The sequence below is a fragment of the Lissotriton helveticus genome, chromosome 6 (genome assembly GCF_964261635.1).
Source record: "Lissotriton helveticus chromosome 6, aLisHel1.1, whole genome shotgun sequence".
NCBI classification, from domain to species: Eukaryota; Metazoa; Chordata; class Amphibia; order Caudata; family Salamandridae; genus Lissotriton; species Lissotriton helveticus.
In genome coordinates, this window is record NC_136067.1 from 1,971,147,858 (window position 1) to 1,971,170,067 (window position 22,210).

At 42.1% G+C, this 22,210-nt stretch overlaps 1 long non-coding RNA gene across 1 annotated transcript in view; it reads left to right on the forward strand.

Annotated features, from left to right (window-relative positions):
• Nucleotides 1–2,815: 2,815 nt before the first annotated feature.
• The window catches only part of LOC144761994 (uncharacterized), a 413,370-nt gene continuing 393,975 nt past the window's right edge, over nucleotides 2,816–22,210 (forward strand). The window contains exon 1 of the long non-coding RNA XR_013595996.1: nucleotides 2,816–3,140. This is a non-coding gene — a long non-coding RNA (uncharacterized LOC144761994). The remainder of the gene's footprint in view (nucleotides 3,141–22,210) is intronic.

The window sequence follows — 22,210 nt, forward strand, 5'->3', positions numbered from 1 at the left end:
GAGGTGCAAAAAGAGGCAAGAGAGGTGCAGTAAGAATCAACAGAGGTGCTGAAAGCGGCATGAAGGGTGCAGAAAGAGCAAGATAGGTACAGAAAGAAGAAATAGAAGTACAAAAAGAGGCAAAAGAGTTGCAGAAAAGGTAGGAAAGGTACAGAAAGGAAACCAGGTGCAAAAAGAGGTTAGTGAGGTGTAGACAGTAACAAGAGAGGTGCAGAAAGACTGAAGAGGGGTACAGAAAGAAGAGAGTGAGGTACAGAAAGAGGTAAGAGAGGTGCAGCAAGAGGCAATAGAACTGCAGAAAGAGGTAAGAGAGATTCAGAAGGAGGCAAGAGAACAACAAAAATAGGCAACTGTTTTGCGGAAACAGGCAAAAGGGATGAACCAAGAACCAACAGAGGTGCATACAGGGGCAAGATACATTTGGAAAGAGGAAAGTGCAGTGCAGAAAGAAGACAGTGAGGTGCAGGAAGAGGAAGAAATGTACAGAAAGGTGGAAGAGAAATGCAGAAAGTATCATGGCAGGTACAGAAAGAAGAGAGGTTTGTGTACTATTATCACCAATCTAACACCCATATTTAGCAATAAGTAAAATGTGACTATTCCAGCTTTGCAAATGGCCTTCCACCATGCTTTAACATGTGAAGCTTCATTTTTGGAAACATTTGAGCCGTTTGAGCTAGAAACAAGGCTTTATTTGTTCAAATCTGCAGATTATGCAGCAGATGATAGAACATTTGGCAAATGCAGAAAATGTTTATTTATGTGACAATTGGTGCAGCCGACAAAATACCTAAAGCAAGAATGTGTCGGTAGGTAGTTGAGTTGTAATGTTATATAACCAATTAGTGTGCGAATAGAGCTGCATAGGCCAGAAAAGGATGTATGGTGTCAAAATCCACTCTGGTGTTGAAGTAAAGAGTTGAATGCAGGAGGGAAGGAGAAATTGAACTGACACAAGACGTCCAGTTGACAATAAAGCACTGCCAACAAGCAACAAGGCCCTTTCAGTGCCTGTACAGCCTAAACCTGAAATACCATTAACAAGTTGCATTGGAACAGTAACTATAGGGTGTGTATGCTTCAGAGCAGTGTGACAAAAATCAGGCACATTCACTCGGTACATGAGCATTTTATTTGTATTTCCCATTGGAGCAATTGGATATTAGCGAGACTAGGGTATGGCATCGTTTTGTGAAAGTAAAGAAAACAGGCCCACACCCTCAGACTTTGAAGCAAAACAACAACTAATTAGAAAGCAGTGATCTTTTTACACACCGTATTAGCTGCAGTATTTATCCCTACTTACTGGCACGGTGAGGCAGGAAGGTTACAGCAGAGAACCCCTTTAGCAGGCAGGTACTGCTAAGCTGTAAGAGGAAGGACTCAATGAAGAGAGAGCTGGCGCAGCCGGAAGTAAATCAAAACTGCTCATAGTGATTTTGTGTGCACTTGTGTGGGCTTCGGTGGTGGTAAATAGTTTGTGTATGTGTCGGGGTGTGCACGCATGTTTGTGGGTGGGTGTACATTAATGTGTGCTAAGGTGTCTACAGAAAAGTTGTGTGTGTGTGGTTTGCTTAGGTGTCTCTGTGGGGAGTCATGTGTGTTTGGATGTGTATAAGGAGTTTGCAAGTGTATGTTTGAATGTGTATGTGTAGATAGGGAGATTGTGTTTGTGTGTTCATATAGAGAGCTTGTGTATATGTGCCTGAGTATGTATATAGCAAGGTAATGTGTGTAAGCGTGCTTGTATGTGTGGAAGGCACTTTTCATGCATATGTGCATGCACGTTGGCGAGGGTTGTGTGTACTGGACATTTGTGTTAGAAGGTTTGTGTGTACGTGTTGGAGACATTATGTTTGATCTTAATATAGTCCATTCTGAGGGTTCCCAAGGGTTTTTCTTTTTTCTCATGAACTAGTAACATGGTGTCAGACCTGAGCATGCAGTAAATTAATGAAAATTGCTTAGTAGCAACGGAAGCGTGGGCCCTTTTGTCCCTCTGGTGGGTAGTAAAAGAAAGCAACAATTGGGGTGTAATGGGCTGCTGACAGCTCTGGTCTTCTGTGCTACTACTCCTGCTGCAATGCTGAATGCTACACCCCTGATCATCACATATGTAAAAATAAAACAGAGTCGTACTCTAGCGTCACTTTGTCCATTTAACATTATGTGCGTGTAGTGACCTTTCCCTAGTGACAAGGTGATATCAACTGAGCTGCTTTATTAAGAACGGACAACAATTAAATAAAAGAAAATTAGCAGGTTGTGTATGCGTGAAGCATGTTTTTTTTTACCTTGATAGAATGTAACGGTGATGAATGAGAATGTGTGTTACATTTTCACGTTTTTTTTTGTTGCAGTTTATATATCACAGACTCGACCAGAAGGTATTGGAGCGCTTTGCATGAGAACCAGTTACATCAATGACACATTAATGTTTTTGGTATGCACAGGGAGGTTAAGTGATTTGCCCAGAATCACAGTTCATCTTCAGCAGGGCTGCTCCGCCCCTCCCACTGTGCTAGCCCTGCCAGAAGTGATATATCGGCCTCCAAGGATGGCTTACACGTTGGAGTATAATTGCAGTACGCAGTGTACTAGCGGGAGTGTACCAAGTAAATGTGTTGCCTGGAAGCCTGTTTTGTTAAATGGATCAAAATGTCTCTTGTGAAGAATCTACTGAGAGCTTGGGAGGGCCAAGCGGCTTGACTCTCTGTGTATTCAACACTCCACCTGAACACAGCGTTATGTGCACTTGCGGGTTTGTTTATAATAAGTCACCTTGTCTATTTAAAGCCCGTTCTCGAGCACTCACTCACACTCCATTGGTATCCAGAGCAATATATATTCTAGTGAAAAGATTTGCAGTATCTAAAACATCTCTCAGACTTCTCCCAGGCAGCTTCAAGTGTCCCGAGCACGAGTTCAATTGATTAATTGCATTTCTAGCCCTCTCAGTCAAACAGCCTCCATTGTTGTTCTCGGCGTCTTCAGCGAAAGTTGCCTCGGTGCCACGTAGCTTCATACCAGCCCATTGAAGGAGAAGCGGTTACCACGAACGCCAGCCTAAGAATGCCTGCCGTGAAGGGGAGAGAAAGACTGCCAGCAGGACCTTCATTTTCCGTGACGCGGCCACTCAGGTACGCCGAAACTCCATTACCGAGGGCAGGGCAGAGTAACCTGTGGCTACACTGAGGCGTGGTTCTCCACAGCCCTACCTTAAAAGCTCCAACCTTCGAAATTAAATTACATTTTTTATTATTTTTATATTTGGTTGTCAATTAAATAAAATATTTCCTAATTTATGTATTAGCTTGATGAATGCTTGTTTTTGTATTTTTGTGTTTTGCAGTTCAAATAATTAAAATTGCTTAGGCCAGGTTCTCTATAGTCCAATTCCAATAATCACTCAATAAGAGTCCGCAGATTTCAATAATTATCCAGTAGGGTCCTCAGATTGCAATAATGATTAAGTCAGTATCCACAGAAGTTAAAAGCTTAAGAACCAACTCCTTAGATAACAACATAACTCAAAAATAACTCACACACGTAGTCTGTCTTACTGTGTACTTGTTCCACTTCAAGCTTTTTAAGCTATTCACTAAATTGAAGCAGAGGCACTAGATGAGATGACAGTGGATGCAGGTTTCCAATATTTCAGTGTATGAACCAGAAGAGGTTATAAATGATATACGATCCCATGACACCAGATATAGACAGGAGTCCATTTGACACTGGATCTTCAACAAGAGACAAGCGGAAGCTTGAGACTGAGCCCTTCTTTCAGATGCTCCTATGTGTGCAGGTAGTAAAACCATCCCCAAGTCTCTACTAATGATCCTGTCCTCAAAAGGTGTCTGTTGACATTTCGGAAGATTGAGTAGTAATATTGTAAAGCCACTAACGTCCGATTCCATTTTATGTAGGCATGACTCCATCATGGATAATGTAAGTTGCCCCCATCATTCCAGATTCATGCAGAATCATTGTCATGTCTTCCATTTAATGCAGATGTCATTTAACCCTATCTTTCTAAGAACCGTGAAAACATAAAAGCATCTGATTGATGACGTAGACAACTCTTGATGCAATATTTGTCAGGGCCAAATATCTACTTTTCCCTCTGTCAAGGGTAAATAGGAGCACATACAGACATATAACCAAAATAATGTAGTCTGAATTGACATAATTTTACCTTAAATGTTCATAATGAAAGGTCTGTGATGCACATCTTGATGCACATAATCTATGTTAGACAATGCGTAACCTACATAAGAAATGCCAATCTCCTATAAGATTTAATATATAACGACTACAACTGGTCAGGAGAGGTTCTTCGACAAGATTTGTGCCCAAGATTCTGCCAGAGAAGGTACTGCCAGCACGCTTTGCAGATGCTAAATCTCACTGGAAGACAGAAGCCGAGCCCGAGCATGTGTTTGTGCTTTCAGAGGGAACACTGGCTACACACATCCGCTGATACAGAGCTTTTGCTGTCAACAAGGTATGCAGTGCATCCCTTCTCCCTAAGGCACTCTAGACTGCAAGTAACTCTGCTTTCCATGCTCTCTTAGTGTTGCGCATATAAGAAGGCATTACAGTGTTAGACTTAAGATGACATTTTAAAACATGCTAGAAATTTGGGTTTTATTCTCACTATTTATAACTTGCCTTCTTGGTGTTTTTATAATATTCTATGTATTTGTTGTAGATGTACTGCGAAACACATTGTTCCTTTAGTAATGAAAACTTTTGTTCAACATTTTTATTTATCTTAGTACAGTGTGTGTGTGTGTGTGATACTGTGAATAATGAAAATAAGGTTTGCTGCTGTTTTCACTGTGCCCCTGATCCTTCATGGGATTGTTATTCATCCAAAAGCATTGGCTCTATCTAAATTTTGCATTCAATAGTGTTTTGCAGGGCCACAATAACGTGTCTTTTAATTTGACCACTGATGCCTTAATCCAAGTTCAACAATGTCCCTAGTGGGTGGGCAAGCACACCTTATAGAGCTACGCCAAAGTCATAGCTTACGCAACAGTAGACCATTACGAGTCCAATGCTCCTGAAGAGTTTTAAGTCCTCCTATGGAAATGGCACATGAAGTAACCCTCCTGCTGTGGAAATATTCGCCATCCCTGGAGATGTAAAAGAACAATCACAGGAGCCATCCTGTTTAAAAAAGAAATAAGGGTGAAAGTCTCTCCTGATCTCATTCTTGATGGAGAACATGAGCATGAAGCTGAAGAAAAAGCTGTTACAGGAATATTTCCAGAAATTTTACCCATGAAATAAAAGGAGTTCCCCCCAAAAAATCATTGGCCACAACCCTGCTCCCATAAATACCCACAAGAAAAAAGGGATTAGTGGTCTGAAACCGAAAATATGTTACTGCACACAGGAGTGGGCAAGGCTCCACTCATGGTTTAACACTAGAAGACGCATTTCAAGGGTTACTGTGTATTGCATCCTACATTTTTACACAGCAGTCTTACTAATGCCATCTAACAGATAATGACCCATCAGCATGGTAAATATCTGACATTTCTAACCATTTCCAAAAATGGACAGTAGAAATGCCAACCACATTGATCAGCACACCCCATCCTGCTAAGAAATTGCTTTAATGTTGCACAAAAAACCTTTCTGCGTCCAGCACAAAAAGACAGATATTATGTGGGATTTCAAGTCAAGGAGGGATCCCCAAATAGACTCAGCCAGAGACAGAAGAGAAAAAGCAGGAAGAATTCTGGGTAAGCTGGCCATCTACAGTGTCCAAGTGGTGGGAAGGGTCTGCTAGCAGAATGCTTTGAAGTTCCGTTTTTTCTCCTGTCTTCCAGTTCAGAATATTTCATTAGTAATCATTGGGAAAAATTATGGATGGATGAAGGGATCATTTTTCCATAGTCTTCGGGTATGGTCCCTAACTGTGAAGGCGAGGCAGCCATGATATCTTCTGCTTGGCTTTACCTTCCTCTACAAGGTGATCAGAGCTCCAAAAGTAAATAAACAAATGAACACCATACAATTTGCAGGAATTTGCTCTTGTCTACTTCTAGGAAGAACCGACATAAACTCTGAATCTGATTGATCAGTTTGATGACCACAAAGACTTAGGGGCAACCAACTCAATTAACCTTTTCGTTTCAGTACTCAACATCTCTAGGGCAACAGTTTTGGGAGAAGATGTTCTCAAGCTTTTGCGTATGCCAACTCAGTTCTTTTCACAGCAAACAAGATAGGGAGGTAGGGCTGGAAGCCGCTCTTCTTCACTGCACATGGTGTGTATGGTGTCCTTGCTTTTTGGCAATTTCTTTGGGCCGGTGTTATTCAAGACAGTTCACACAGTTGTCTGCTAAAACTAGTCTGTTCTTCTCTATCTTTCAAGGTAGTTATTGGTGCCAGGCTGTGAAACTGGATTAGCCAATCATTCCATAGGGAGGTGAGAACTGACAGAAGCAGTTCAGGGGTAGCATGCAGGATTGGGTAGATAGCACTCTCTTACTGCCAAATCTGCTATTTGTGAAGCACAAACTACTCACTCCTAAGGGTCTCAAGGTGCCGGGGGCTGTTGGGAAGATTATTGCCCAGAGTCACAGGGTGTTGAGCTGAGCTGCTGCCGCTGCCAGGGATGGAACCGTGAGCCCTGCGCTCCTGAGTCAACCACCCTGGCTGCTGCACCACACCTCTCCCCCTACCACTACCACTGACCCTATGGAGCAACCTCTAACCCTAGGGGTTCCCTATATAGACAAAGTGACCCCATTGCACATCCCAACCATCACAGGTTCTCAAGTAATTGTATACATGCTATACATATTTGCTATATAGTTTACCAAAGAGGGCCAGAACGCTCAGGTAAAAAGGCCTGAACCATAGTATAATCAGATCTCATCAGTCATTATTAGTGGCAAGGTCAGGTCATGGGAACACGGTCCTCCACTTTAAAAGGAGTGTCACTTTGGATGGGCCCCACTCGAGCAACATGGCATAAAGAGGGAAAGCACATGCCAAGGGTACTTGATATAGGGGCCTCCTTAGCATTGCACAACTCTGGACTGCCAGAATATTAAAATAAGCAGCTTGTTGTATAGATACTGAGCTAATGAATTTCAACCTGCTTTAGCCATAAGAAACCAGATTCAGCAGTCATGTAGAGTTTGACTACTTTCCGGTATAAAAGCCACACCAGGTCTGGATCCCTCTGCTTGATTTTGAGACTTATGAACAGGATGCTGCAGCATCTCTCCAGGCTGTAGCTCTTTAGACTCCAGCTCTACATTCTCCAGATCACCTGAGCCCAGCATTTCACCTGCATTCCTGTAGCACTTCATGATCTTCAGTGTTGAGATGCTAGGATCCATCAGCTCAAATACCTCTGATGTCATCTTCCAGGAACTTTCAAGACATCCCTCAACCAATACCAACCGCTCCTGAAAAAACAGAAAAGAGCTCCCTCGCCGACCACATCAAAGCAAGCTCCAACCACAGCAGAGAACTCTTTACATCTCTAGAGAGTTCTCCCATCCCTCTGCCTTAGAAAACATCATCACCCCCTCCTAGGAACTCTGTGATACCTTTGTAGATTTCTTCCATGACACACTTGTGACCATCGTACCCTAACCCACTGCCGGTAACACTCTCAACCTCCTGGCTCCAACAAGCGCAAACCATGACCACCTGCTCACCACCTTGGACCATCTCACCATGCAAAACACTACCACCATCATGAAATCCATCCATTCTGGAGCACCCTCTATCCCCTGCCCCAACATATCTTCAACCTCAGTAGCAAGATAATCAGCAACAAACTCACTGCCACCCTCAACACTTCCATCACCATGGCCACATTCACCGAAAAATTGAAACAGACTGAGATCAAGCCCCTTCTCAAGAAACAAACTGCAGACACATGCAACCTCAGGAAGTACCGTCTCATTTCTATGCTCCCCTTCCCATCCTTGAAATGGCCATGAACTGTCAAATCACGGAGCACCTGGAGAACAACAGTCTTTGGGACACCTCTTAATCTGGATTCTGCACCAACCACAGCACCGAAACCGCCCTAATCACTGCCACCGATGACATTAGAACCCTCCTTCACTGGGGAGAAACAGCATCCCTGATCCTCTTAAGCTGTATCCCACAGAACCGTCATCAAGGTACTGCACAACATTGGAATCCAAGGAAAGGCCCTCAAATGGATTGCCTCCTTCCTCACCAGAAGTTCCCAGAGAGTTTGCTTCCATCCTTTCATCGCAGAACCCAAGAACCCTGAACACAAGAACATTATCTAGGCTAGTCCTTCAGCCCCACTCTGTTTAACACCTAAGTGACTCCCTTGGCCAACATTGTCAGAACACACACACTTAACATCATATTCCATGCAAACAACACCCAGCTCATCCTCTCGCTGTCGGAAGACCCTCCACCACAATGGCCAACTTCCACAGATGCTTGACTAGCATTTTAAACTGAATGAAAGACAACTGCCTAAAACTCAACACAGACAAAACAGGATTCTAATCTTCTGGAATAACTCCTCATAGTGGAACGACTTCTGGTGACCCTCAAAACTAGGACCCTCATCAACTCTGATGTGCCAAGCCTGCACCTTGGCATCATTCCGGACAGCAAGACCACCATTAAAAACCATATCAATGAACTTTCATCTGACTGCTTCCTCACCCTTTGCATGCTCCATAAAACCTTCAAATGGCTCCCCATCAAAACACGAAGAACCATTACTCAAGCCCTAGTCACCAGTTGGCTCGACTACGGCGGCGCTCTCTATAAAGGAATCACAGTGCATTCAATCTCCCCAGACAAACCCACATCATCCCCCACCTTAGGAAGGTATACCAAAAAAAAAAAATTCAAGATGCTGATCCACACCTACAAAGCCCTACACAGACAAGTACCACCGTACATCAACCACCACCTGACATTCCGTAAATCCACCAGACTCCTGCGCTCCACCTCCCTCTCCCTCTCTCACCCCCCCACTTCTGCAGAAGCAACAGTAGAGGATGCTCCTTCTCCTATCACGCAGCTAAGTCCTGAATGACCTCCCCATTCACCTCTGAATCACACCCTGTCTGCTGGACTTCAGGAAAGGACTCAAGACCTGACTGTTTAACTGAATTCCCCCCACCTACCCCTAGGCCATATGGTTCACAGTACCGGGACACCCTCACAGGTGAATAGCCATGCTTTACAAATCCTGTTTGATGCCACTTCGCAAAAGTATCTTTAACAGTAATCTAACTTCATTGCAATTACAAATATATCATTTTCATAATTAGTTTATATAATCTCTTGGTCTAATATACATATTTATCTTGTAGACATATAGTATTCAACATACATTATTTTTTGTGCGACGCACACATTCATTATGTTATGCTGGGAGGGGAACCGCGCTTCCATCGCATACCAAACGTGCACATGACGCGATACCATACATATATGACAGTACGCGGGGGCCAGGCACCGCACACCCGTTGCTAACCAAACGCTGCTCCTTCTCGACTTTTCCAATATGGCGGCTTGAATTCGCGGACCCACCGAGATAGGCACACGATTGGTACGCGAATCCAATATTTTTGTGAAAATATATATACATATATTTTAAAAGGCAAAGGACATTACAAAATTAAATTGAAATATAAAAAATAAAATAGCTTTTTTTTTAAAACTTTATCTTTTCAGAAAAACATAAAAGGTTTTATAAATATTACAAACAATGGTAACAGTTTAAAAAAGAGCGCACAGCAAATACTGGTCATAAAGTTCTATGATAGTTTGTTTGATGGTGCTCAGGAAGAGCGGGATTGTTACCACACCTCCAACAGTAAACCACTTGGCGGTTTAATCAACATTACTTATATCCTCCGAGCACTCTGAAATAATCTTCAGTCTTGGATATGTTCAGACACTTGACTTCTTTAGGGCTGCAACCCAAACAGTATTATAAATAACATTTGGGGAGGAACCCATCTGTCTGGTCGTCGGCTTGGTGGCCCCCATGTTTAGGTGAGGCTCCAAGGCCTCGTCAAGAAGTCAAAAATCTAGGGGTCTGGCTTGATGCTGACCTATCTTTTGGACCCCAGATAGACCGGGTGGCAGGTGTATGTTTTAGCGTTTAAAAAAGCCTACGGAAGGTCCTCGTCCTCCTCCCTACGTCCGCCCGTAGAACGCTGGTGCATGCACTTGTCACATCGCGGTTAGACTACGGCAACCCACTGTATCTGGGAGAAACCTGTAAGGCAACAAACCGCCTTCAGGTTCTACAGAATGCGGCAGCCCGCCTTATTTTAAAACTCCCTAAAAGATCGGACTCCAAAGCTGCCCTTCAGTCCCTCCATTGGTTGCCAGTAAGGAGCAGAGTTGAATTCAAAGCCCTCTGCACTTGCCATCGCATCCTTGCTGGGAAGGCGCCAGCACCACTCCAAAACCTTGTCACTAGGCATGTACCATCTCGCGCTCTGCGCTCCTCGCACGGAGGCCTATTAAAGGTTCCTAGGGTGAGCAGGACCCGCATGGGAGGGAGATCCTTACGCTACTTGGTTGCGAAGAGCTGGAATGCCCTACCTCTTAACCTCCTCTTGGATCCTTCTGAACCGAGCTTCCGGAAAAAACGTAAAACGCACCTATTTTTAAAATAATCGGGCCGTTCCCCCTACTTCTGTTTCTGAGTTCTCAGTTTCCAGCGCGGGGACACGCTTTCAGCGTAACCATAGCGCTATACAAAATTCCCTTATTATTATTATTTCTCACCATATCAATTAAAATACAAAATTATCCAAAATGTGTTCATTTACATGTTCGGAACTCAAAGATAACGCAAAGGGGATATCACCAATTTCGTGCCCAAGTCACCAAATGAGACCTATAATAAACCACATATGTATAAGTACCAAACGTCCCAGTTTGAAGTGAATAAAGACAGTTGCATGTTGATATGTCAATCAACATTTCTCTGATTTGACTAGACGAAACACGTGTTGGCTGCGTTGAATTGTCTAACGGATTGGATTGAAAATAATTACCTTGGAAAATAAATTTGGAAGAAACATATCCAAGATTGGACATTATTTCAGAGTGCTCGGAGGATATAAGTAGTATTGTATAAATATTATATTTACAAATTAGCATTTGAAAAACCCTAGAAATTCCCCCAAAAAAACATAGGTTTCAGGTCCATTATAGTTCAAAATTAGCATTTAAAAAAACCTTAGAAATTTACTGAAAAATCCTTAGCTTCCAGGTACGTTATAGTTAGAAATTAACATTAAAAAAAAACTTAGAAATTCACTGAAAAAAAACATAGGTTTAAGGGACGTTATAATTAGTTGAACATTTCACTCCTACAAAACCATAGAATTCTCGCCGCTATAGTTAGTTCACCTAACTATAACTCGTGCCCCCTCAATGCACTGCTGATTACGTCATATATTATATCATTCATGACATGGTCAGTGACAAATTACATCACTGATGACATCATCCATGTGATAATCTATTCCACCTCCTCCCACCCTAATATAACCTTTGATACCCCTACTTCAAAATACAGAATACTATTTTCAAAACCATAGACACACCAATACCACTCACTACATATCTACTCACTGGTTCCTAGTTCTACACACATGTCTACTCGTTCACCCATACAGTCACTCATATATGCAGTCAGATATCAATACAGCACTATCATTTGTACGCATACGCCTATATAGAGACTCACGCATTGCCACCCATTTATAGTTACTCAAACACCTAGTTAATCATGCAAATAATCATTCACAATCCCATTTCCTCACCAATACAGTTATATACACACCACTTCACTTATTCATACAGATACTAACACATACTTACTCTCTTATACAATCACTGATTGAAGCACACACTCATCCATACAGCTATTCTCACAATCACTCACTCTCACATATAGTGTTTTATATACACGATCGCACACATATACTGCCTTTCACATAAGTAGTTACTCACACATGTACCACTGAGACATCCATTCACTCACCAACACACCCATACACACACTCACCCACTCATACAGCCCTTCACAGATGCACTCTTGAACCCATATACCCAGTGAATTACCCACTCACACATCTATGCACAGAGTCACACACGCCAAGCCAACACACACTGACACTCAGTCACCCATACAGATACTCATACAACCAACTAATTACTCATATAGACACTCATGTAGCTACTCACCAACCCATGCAGCCACTTGCACACCAACTGACAGAATGATACAGACATTTACAGAGTTTACTCACTAACCCATGCATTCAGTAAGACAATTTTAATCCCTCACTTATACAGTCAGTAACACACCTACTAAATCATCCATTAAGCCACTTATACACCCACTCATACTTCAATATGCCTTATATATATGAAAAAATCACTCAGATCCCTCACCAGCTCACAGCACCGATTCACACTGCTTCTGCAACGAAAAGAACCACAGACCACTGGAACTGCAGGCAAAATTACATCTTTATTATTGCTTCCTAGTAACGCGTTTCAGGTAACACTTGCCCTTTACTCACCGACTCTGAAAGCTAGCAACGCCGTTGTTTTATGTGAAAGCAACACCACGTGATCAGGCACCATGAATAGAAATCAAAGAAATACATATACATGTATGAGTCCACCTTGAACACAGAGTCTTTCTTCTTCGTCCAACAACTATATTGTCTTTTTTACATATGGAATACTTTGTCATTTTTCTTCAATCCATGTCGTAATTTAGGTATTGTTATGTACAAATGTGCTGAGGTCATCTCTTTCAATCATATTTTGATGATAGATCCTTGAAACAATTTATTATCCTTGTATAAATGCATTGGTGTGTAAAATGTCAGGAATTCTAAATACAATATAAATATGTCCGTTAAAATACATACATATGTAAATAAATATATAAATATATAAAAATACCTTTTATAGTAAATTCATTATAAATTGTGCAAAATATTGCTATTGCGCTATTTGTTTAAATCCTACATTTCCACATGTTTACTTCCTGCTAACATGCTTCCATTTGATCTTGTTTCTTGAGGTATCTATTCCACCATATTCTTTAATATATATATATATATATATATATATATATATATATATATATATATATATATATTCACTGAAAAAACCATAGGTTATAGACCATATATAGTTAGGAATTAGCATTTAAAAAACCTTATTTTACTCACACAAAACCATTGAAATTCCATATATAGTTAGTTGCACTAACTATATATTGCGCACCCGCAATCCACTGCTGATGATGTCACATATTACATCATTCATGACATGGTCAGTGACATCACTGATGACATCACTGATGACATCTCAAATGACATCACTGATGACATCACTGATGACAACATCCAGTGACTATGTTTCTGTAAAGTTAAAATATGTCTTACATATTGAAGAATGAGTGGATGTATAAGTGTCTGGACGAAGGATTTAGTAGGTGCATGACTGAATGTATGAGTGAGTGATTAAATGTGTCTCACTGAGTGCATGGGTTAGTGACTAAACTGTCTTAATTTGTGCATCATTATGTCTGTTGTTCTGTAAACTGCTGCATGTGTTGATCAGTAGCTATATGAGTAACTATATGGGTTATTGATTGATTGCCCAAGTATTTGCATGGGAGACTGAGTGTGTGTGTGGCTGGATGGGAGGTGTGTGACTCTGTACAGATCAATGTGTACTTGTATCAATGATTGTATAAGAGAGTAAGTATGTGTTAGTATATGGTTGAAAACGTAAGGTGCTCTATGTTTAACTGTATAGAGTAGAAAATGGAAGTGTGATTGATTCTTTACAGGACTGACTAGGTGTGTGAGTAACTCCATGGATGAGTGGCAGAGTGTGAGTGTCTGTATAGGTGTATGAGTGCATATGATTGTGTTGTAAACATGAGTGATTGTATGTATGAATGATTGTATGGGTGAATGAGTGAATGTGTGTGTAGACGTAGGAATCAGTGAGTACGTATGTAGTAACTAGTATTGGTGTGTCAATGGTTTCAAAAATTATACTCTGTTTTTAACACTGGGTGAAACAGAGGTTATATTAAAATGTGAGGAGATGCATTGTATTGTCACATGAATGATATCATCAGTGATGTGGTCATTGATGTCAAATGAGATGTCATCAGTGATGTCATCAGTGATGTCATTTGAGATGTCATCAGTGATGTCATCAGTGATGTCACTGACCATGTCATGAATGATGTAATATGTGACATCATCAGCAGTGGATTGCGGGTGCGCAATATATAGTTAGTGCAACTAACTATATATGGAATTTCAATGGTTTTGTGTGAGTAAAATAAGGTTTTTTAAATGCTAATTCCTAACTATATATGGTCTATAACCTATGGTTTTTTCAGTGAATTTTCAAGGTTTTGTAAATGCTAATTCCTAACTATATATGGTCTATAACCTATGGTTTTTTCAGTGAATTTCAATGGTTTTTTAATAGCAAATATCATAAGCTGTCGAATGTCAAGTACGTGGTAAGAATTTTTTTTTTCGTGTTTATGCACACTGATCTGCTTTGATTGCTGCCCCCCACCCCTCATTTCTATTAGGAGTACTCTCTCTTTGCAGATAGTGAAGGGTAGTTAACGCAGCCCTTTCCCCCTTTGTAATCCGTCGTGCCTGCTTCTCTCTCCATTTGATTGATTGTTCTCTTTGGTTCATTCTCTATTTACAAACAAGCACAGAGTCGCAATACTCTGTTTAGTCTTTGCAGATAGCGAAAAATCGTGTAAAAAAACAAAAGGAATCGAGCAAAATCAGTAGGCCACTAATGGGATCTCTTTTGACCTCGCTAAAATAGAAACATTAGGAACAACCTGTTGAAAATAGCAATGCGTATGTATATAAGCGGCGTTCATTTGTGTTCACAGTACCCCTTGTTGATTGTTTCAATCGAGCATTGAATTGTTCGAAGTTAATTCTCTTAACGATCTTCTCTACCTGCAAACGAGGAAGAATAGGAATATTCTATCTCCCTTTGCAGATAGTGAAGGGTAGGTAACGCAAGCCTTTAACACGTCGTACCTATTTCATTCCTCATTGATTGATTGATTGTCCGAACATTGACTGTTTGGGAATTAGTTCTTTTTGGAGGTATTCCCTGTTTGCAAATAAACGTAGGAAAATCTTTGCAAGTAGTGAAAGGGTACGTAATGCGGACCGTTCTCCCCCGTTGTAATCTGTCATGCCTATCTACTCCCCACTGATTGATGCACCTTTTTCACCCGGACCATTTACTAGAGATACGTCATCTGGCCCGACCAGAGAGCACCCCTAGTGAAAAGGACATATGCAATAATAACGAAGTGATCACTGTATCCTGTTAACAGAAACTTTACCATGAAACAACCTGGAAAGAAAAAAATAGGAAAACGAAAATCAGTAGGCCACTGATGAACATGAACTTTTATTAAACAACGAACAAAGAAACGATAACATAACGTAATGATAAAACCTATTAATGTCCTAGAAACAAGAAAACGTTAAAATATGCCAGTGGTGAGAGACCAGAAAAACAGTAAGAGAAACCAAATCACCCCTCGCTGTCCCACCGCCTGCCACGCCAAAAAAATCGATAGACTAGGGAAAATGCAAGTCAGTAGAACATCCACCCCCACTCTGGAAACTTCCAAGGTGGGGCAGGGTTCCGGCTACGCCCAGCCGGGAGCAGCCCATATAAGGCAGGTCCTGCTGCCACGCCTCGGCCAGGAGATCCTAACGTAGGGTGTAGCCGGAGGAGAGGCCGAGACCAGCGGGACCCGGCCAGGGGATTGCCTTTACAACGCTGAACAGTTGCAGGGGGGGGGAATGTCTCCTCGACCCTCCCCTCTCTCTCCCAGTCCGGCCGCGGTGGCCCTTGAGAGTTGCAGGTAGTCCCGCCACATGCTCTTCCGGTCCGACCACCAACGGTCGGGGGGCCGAGGCCGACGGGATCCGGCTGCAGCCGATAAACCAAGAAACCCGTTCATGGGGCCAGAGCCAGGGGCGTCCGGCCGACATCCACCGGAAGCCCGGCCCGAAGACGGACGGGACACTTCTTTCTTTTATAATGGCTGCGACAACACTGGAGGGGGATGTCTTGCACATGCCTCCGACCCCCCCCTCGTCCTCATCGCCTGGTCCGGCCATAACAAATCTCAAGCGAGACGCCGTGGGGTGCACTGGGAGGGAGAGACGGTGCGAACAGGCCTCTCCCGCCTCCCCAGGTGGAGGCTTCCCAGCTGCACCCTCAGCGCTCCAGGCGGTGGCATCCTAACAACTACAGTGCTGCACAGTTTCGGAACGACCTAGATAACGGTTCTTCCACTGTGGCCATGCTGCAACGTCTCGCCCGGCAGGGTGGAGCCCGTCCGCTCATGTGACCCCGCGATCGCCGGTAGCTGCCGAACTCTCAAAATGGCGGTCGACCTGGCAAGAGCGGGCCCAACATAAAGAAATGGCCCGGTCACTGGTTGACTCCACCACCGTAGTCCTCCACGACCTTGAAGATTCTAGAGGAGCCGCGGGAGTCTCCGACCCCCGATGGGGAATGACTGCCATGATCGCCCGTGGAGTGACGAAACTGTATCCGCGGGACGTCGGCGCTCCCATGCTGGCGCCAGCCTCACTTTGAATTACTACAATCCTGCAGACCTCACTTCCGGTGAAAGCACAGTGTGACCCGGTAGGAAAAATTATTGCACCCCCTCCCCTTTTTGACTGATAGTTCAAACCACCGATCCTTTCCTTTGCCCTTTTAACGGAACTTTGGACTGCCTCCCCCTCTTTTACATTTTCTAGAGAAAACAAAACATTAACCACTACATTAGCATAGCAGTTGACACCAGAACTGTTTTCAAATTGAAAACCAACAACATCTTCAACAGAATCCTTTTTGTTTCTGCTGTGACCCTGCTACAGCACAGGCATTGTCCCCAGCAGTAATTCTGCAATGCCGGTAAGAATAGCTGTGGTGCCTACTGGACTCACTCACCCCCGCGGCGCCCCACGCCGTTTTTTGCCGGGCGGCAACTTACTAGACATCACTTTCGTGCCATCTAGATTTCAGCGCGTTCTGCTGCCTTGGAACTATTCGCACAACAGACCGCTACTGACAAGAATATTTCATTATTGGTGCTGTCAATTTCAATAAATCTATTGGATAATTAAAAAGAAATTGCCACGGTCTCTTCGTTGTTTAAATGTTTTTACTGTTTTTGTTTTGTTGTATATATTTATATGTTATTAAAGTTTTATATTCCTACTACTTTGTTGGAGTGCTATATATTTTTAATGTGACACATAATTGTAAAAACTTTGATGTACAAAGAGTCATTCCTGGAATCTTCCGCTTCAGGCTCGGTCCCCTCCCCAATCACAATACAGGATGGTTTTCAGATAGTAGGAACGCGTGTGCTGTGACGGATTACATCGGGTGTGGGCCTTGATCTACTATAACTCCTTTGAAGAGGGGTGATTCTTTACAGCTGGGGCCATAAACTACATCTGCAGGCCTAGCTGATAGCCTAGGACCGGCCTGGACATTCGGACACAGAGGAAGAGGAGTGTCAGAGGGTGCGGTAGTGAATAGGGCGAAAGGGAGGTGTCGGGCGGGCACAGAGTGTGATTCTCAGGGAAGAGCAGCGCAGATGGGGGAAGGTTTATTGCCCATGCATAAGACAGAGAGCGGTGGTGACCAGTGCCTGGGGGAGATGCTTACGAGGGTGAGGAGCCATGCTACGAATCGACAGCGTGCAGAGAGTGGGTCTGGTCAAGACATCTAAAATGGCTGCCGTGCACGACAAAAGTGTGGCATTTCAAAAAAGGCAAGATGGCGCAGACAATGTTTTTCAACACTTCCTCATTTCCTTCGAATCGAACGTTAACAGACGTTGGGGCATATTACCAAAGTTAAGCGATATTTATCGCTAACGATGCTTACCAACCAATTTTTTACCACTAAGCATCGTCAGAAATTATCGAAGATAAACCTTACTATTATCAAGGTTTATCGCAAATGCGATAATAAACGGCCGCAATGCATGAATATCGCTAAAAACTCAGCGATATTCATGCATTACCGAGCTAATACTCTTAGCCATGTTATCCACCTCCCATTGGATAACATGGCTAAGAACTGCTCAGGGCAGGTGTTACTTTTTGGAGATATTCGCGCTTAGCGCGAATATCTCCAAAAGTTGGTAATAGGAGATAGATATCTTGCATGTTGTAATGCAAGTTATTGTGGTATATGGAACTCATACCATAATCTCTCAGGAAAGCAGAAACTGATCCTTTTGGGACCGCCTAAAAAGGCCTAGGGGGTGAGGAGTACTCTACTTTGCCCCCTTTTCACGTTCCGAACTATTTTATTTTACTCTCTTCTGTAATTACACAAAATACCAGCGATAAGATGCATCGGAGACACACAGTGAGAGAAAGGAGGCCGGAGATGAAGAAGACATGTCAAATACACATTGGAGATAATATAGTGGCAGAAGGGAAGTAAATATGAGTAAACTTACCATGTAACATAAAAATGTTGCACTCTATACTATAAGTCTCATTTTATACTACAATCACTTCGCTACAACCTCATAAATTAAAAATAAAAATGAATAATGTCTCAAACAATTTTTGATTTCTAAATATAAATTTATTCTTCAGAATTTTCTAAATTTGAAAGAACTAGTAACATGTCCTCATCAGTAATTTCCTCTTCAATCATCTCATCTGGAATCTCCTCATTAAAAGTCTGCAATGATGATTCTTGTAACTCTATGGTCTCCAAACACTCGATAAATTCGCCATCAAGAGATTGATCAAAAAAATCATTCAAGTCATCTCCTCCTTCTGACAATATTTCATTATTGGTGCTGTCAATTTCAATCAATGTAGTGGAATCATTCAAGTCATCTCCTCGTGACAATATTTCATTATTGGTGCTCTCAATTTCAATCAATGTAGTGGAATCATTCAAGTCATCTCCTCCTTGTGACAATATTTCATTATTGGTGCTGTCCATTTCAATCAATCTAATGGAATCATACAAGCCATCTCCTCCTTGTGACAATATTTCATTATTGGTGCTCTCAATTTCAATCAATGTAGTGGAATCATTCAAGTCATCTCCTTGTGACAATATTTCATTCTTGGTGCTGTCCATTTCAATCAATCTAATGGAATCATACAAGTCATGTCCTCCTTGTGACAATATTTCATTATTGGTGCTCTCAATTTCAATCAATGTGTTGGACAATTCAAAAGAAATTGCCACGGTCTCTTCATTGTGAGCCATTTTATTTTGAAATTGCTTGCTGTAAATTGCAGAAAAAAATAATCACTTTCATTTATCGTCTTTAGTAATACATAATATAAAACTAACTTTATCAAGTATTTAGTATAACAGAAGGACTGCAAATAAATAACAGAAAACATTTTTCAAATTATCTTCAAGTGTACAACATAGTTCCCCATACAAATTAACAACTCACCTTTTTAAAAGTAGCAGAAGTGTTAGTACTGTGTAAATCAAACACCAGAAATTCACCACCAAAAATTCCTCACAAATGTACCTCAGACAGTAGTATCACAAAATGGCTGTGGTTTCCTCTCATTTGACATATATACATAACCAATTAACTTTCATCACACACAAATACAAAACTAAAGTAACATTTTAATTGGTTCTAAATTTCAACACTTTCAAATGTGTTTTCCCCATGCAATTTTCCATAGGACATTTACATACGTCTACAGCCTGAATGGCTGAACGGAATTACACCAAACTTGGCAAAATGGTACATCAAACCTAAGAGGTCAGGAAGGATCTACTATGCCCCCTTATGGTCATTTCCCCCTTCGCTTTGGCCTCCTCTTGTCTCTCAATCCTACCGAGGGACAAGATGGCGGCCGCTACGGACTGTTTGGAATGTTGACAGACGCCGGAGAACCAATCAGCTTCGCAAAGCTCCGTAACGCGAAAAGTACGCGAAGCGGAGCGCTGTTACAGATATATATCTTTTTTTCAACGTTAATTTCTCAAAATCCACTGGAGCACATATATTGAGACCTAGCAAAGGCACATCGGGCTACCAGTCCCTAATATTTTGCCAAGTTTCGTGCAAATCCATTCAGCCGTTCGATTATTATTATTTTGTTTTTTTTTTGCCCCGCGGGGCCCTTTTAAAACCTCCACATCAAACCTAGGGGGTCAGCGAGGATCTACTATGCCCCCTTATAGTTATTTCCCCCTTTGTTTTGACCTCCTCTTGTCTCTCGATCCTACCGAGAGACAAGATGGCGGCCGCTACGGACTGTTTGGAATGTTGGCAGACGCCGGAGAACCAATCAGCTTCGCTTCACAAAGCTCCGTTGCGCGAAAAGTCAGCGAACCAGAGCGCTAACCGGTCCGCTGTTACAGATATATATCTTTTTTTAAACGTTAATTTCTCAAAATCCACTGGAGCACATATATTGAGACCTACAAAAGGCACATCGGGCTACCAGTCCCTACAATTTTGCCAAGTTTCGTGCAAATCCATTCAGCCGTTCGGGCTAAAAGTGAGGCCAACCGCCCTATGGAAAACTCAATGTTAAAAACACGTTTTGGGACCCCCCTTTTTTCTCGGCCCCCACTGGACGAACCCCCCCCAAATTTTCAAGGGCTGCTCAGAAACAAAATGTGCCATTTTCCTGAAAATTTCAGCCGATTCCGTCCACAAACGCCAAAGTTATTAGACATAGAATTTTCAAAAAACCCATAGAGAAAAAATCCTAACTATATATACCTACTGGCGACCGCCAGTAGGTTATATATATATATATATATATATATATATATATATATATATATATGCCAATAACTTTTCCCCAGAGGGGGAAAAACGGGTCGCACAACCAGTTTGATTTTTACAGCAATCTCCTTTTATTGCTCAAAGTTTCACAGGGCAATAGCGCATATGATCTACGCGTTTCGGTGTCTCACCACCTTGCTCACATATATATATATTTTTCTACTGAGACCCCATGTCATCATACTTTATATGAAAAGTGCCCCCTAAAACCCATTATTAAAGTGCTAATACTTATAGCGTTATGATAATCCCGACATTGACCTCATAGCTGCTGCCGTCGGCCAACGGCCATCGCGTGCACTACCTTTGTAGTGCTGTGCACGTCCGTTGGCTGACGCGGCCCCGCCCGCTCAATAGAACATTCCGCACTAGCGCGGAACGTTCAGCGCAGCTAAGGAGTTAACAAACCTACCATTTGAATAAAAAAGACATTTACATTATATAGGTCCTTAGTAATAGAGTATACCTGGACATGAATACAATCCCCATCCAAGTGTTCCCCCATTGCTAAAAAATCATCACTGCTGCAGAATTTCATTTCATTGTTATATCTAAAAAAGGTGCACAGATAAATAACTACCATATTTTATTTATTTACAAATAAGTACAAAGAAAAATACCACCGGACGTCCCACATGCTGATATTATCTGCCTCTAGGGAGAGAAGGATCGACTATAAAAAATGATGTAAATCCTCCATGTTCTTTAACCCATGAGGATGCTTAGAATCTGATTCTAAAATCAGTTTAGACTCTCGCTGCCTAAGGGCTTTTTCTTGGTCACCTCCCCGTCTAGGTTTGGAAACAGCGGCTGCCACAAAGTAACTTAAACAACTCAAGTCATTGTTAAGTATCTGTTTGAAGTGGCAAACTACCGGATATGTAGGATCATTATTAATAATGGCACGCAGGTGCTGCAATATCCTGACATGAACCTGTAGGTTGGTACTAACCACGTAATGGAGTCCACGGGTTCGTGCGAGGACATATACGGCAAATTCTGTTGTACATGAGAAGTTGCCCCTAATGGCTATTTCTTCTGGACAAAAAGGAGATGTATAATGTGTGGTATTTTTACCAAACTTGCAAGCTTTGCAAGTACTGCATTTTGTAAAGCCATTTTTAGGTTGCAACCACGTTTTGGCATCTGCTAACTCTTGGCAAGCCTTCCCTATCTGCGTGCGCATCGAAACACCCTTTCTGTAGGTGACCGTGGGTTGTGGAGGTAATCTAGTGGATAAGACACCGTCAGTCAACACAATAGGCCAATGACGCT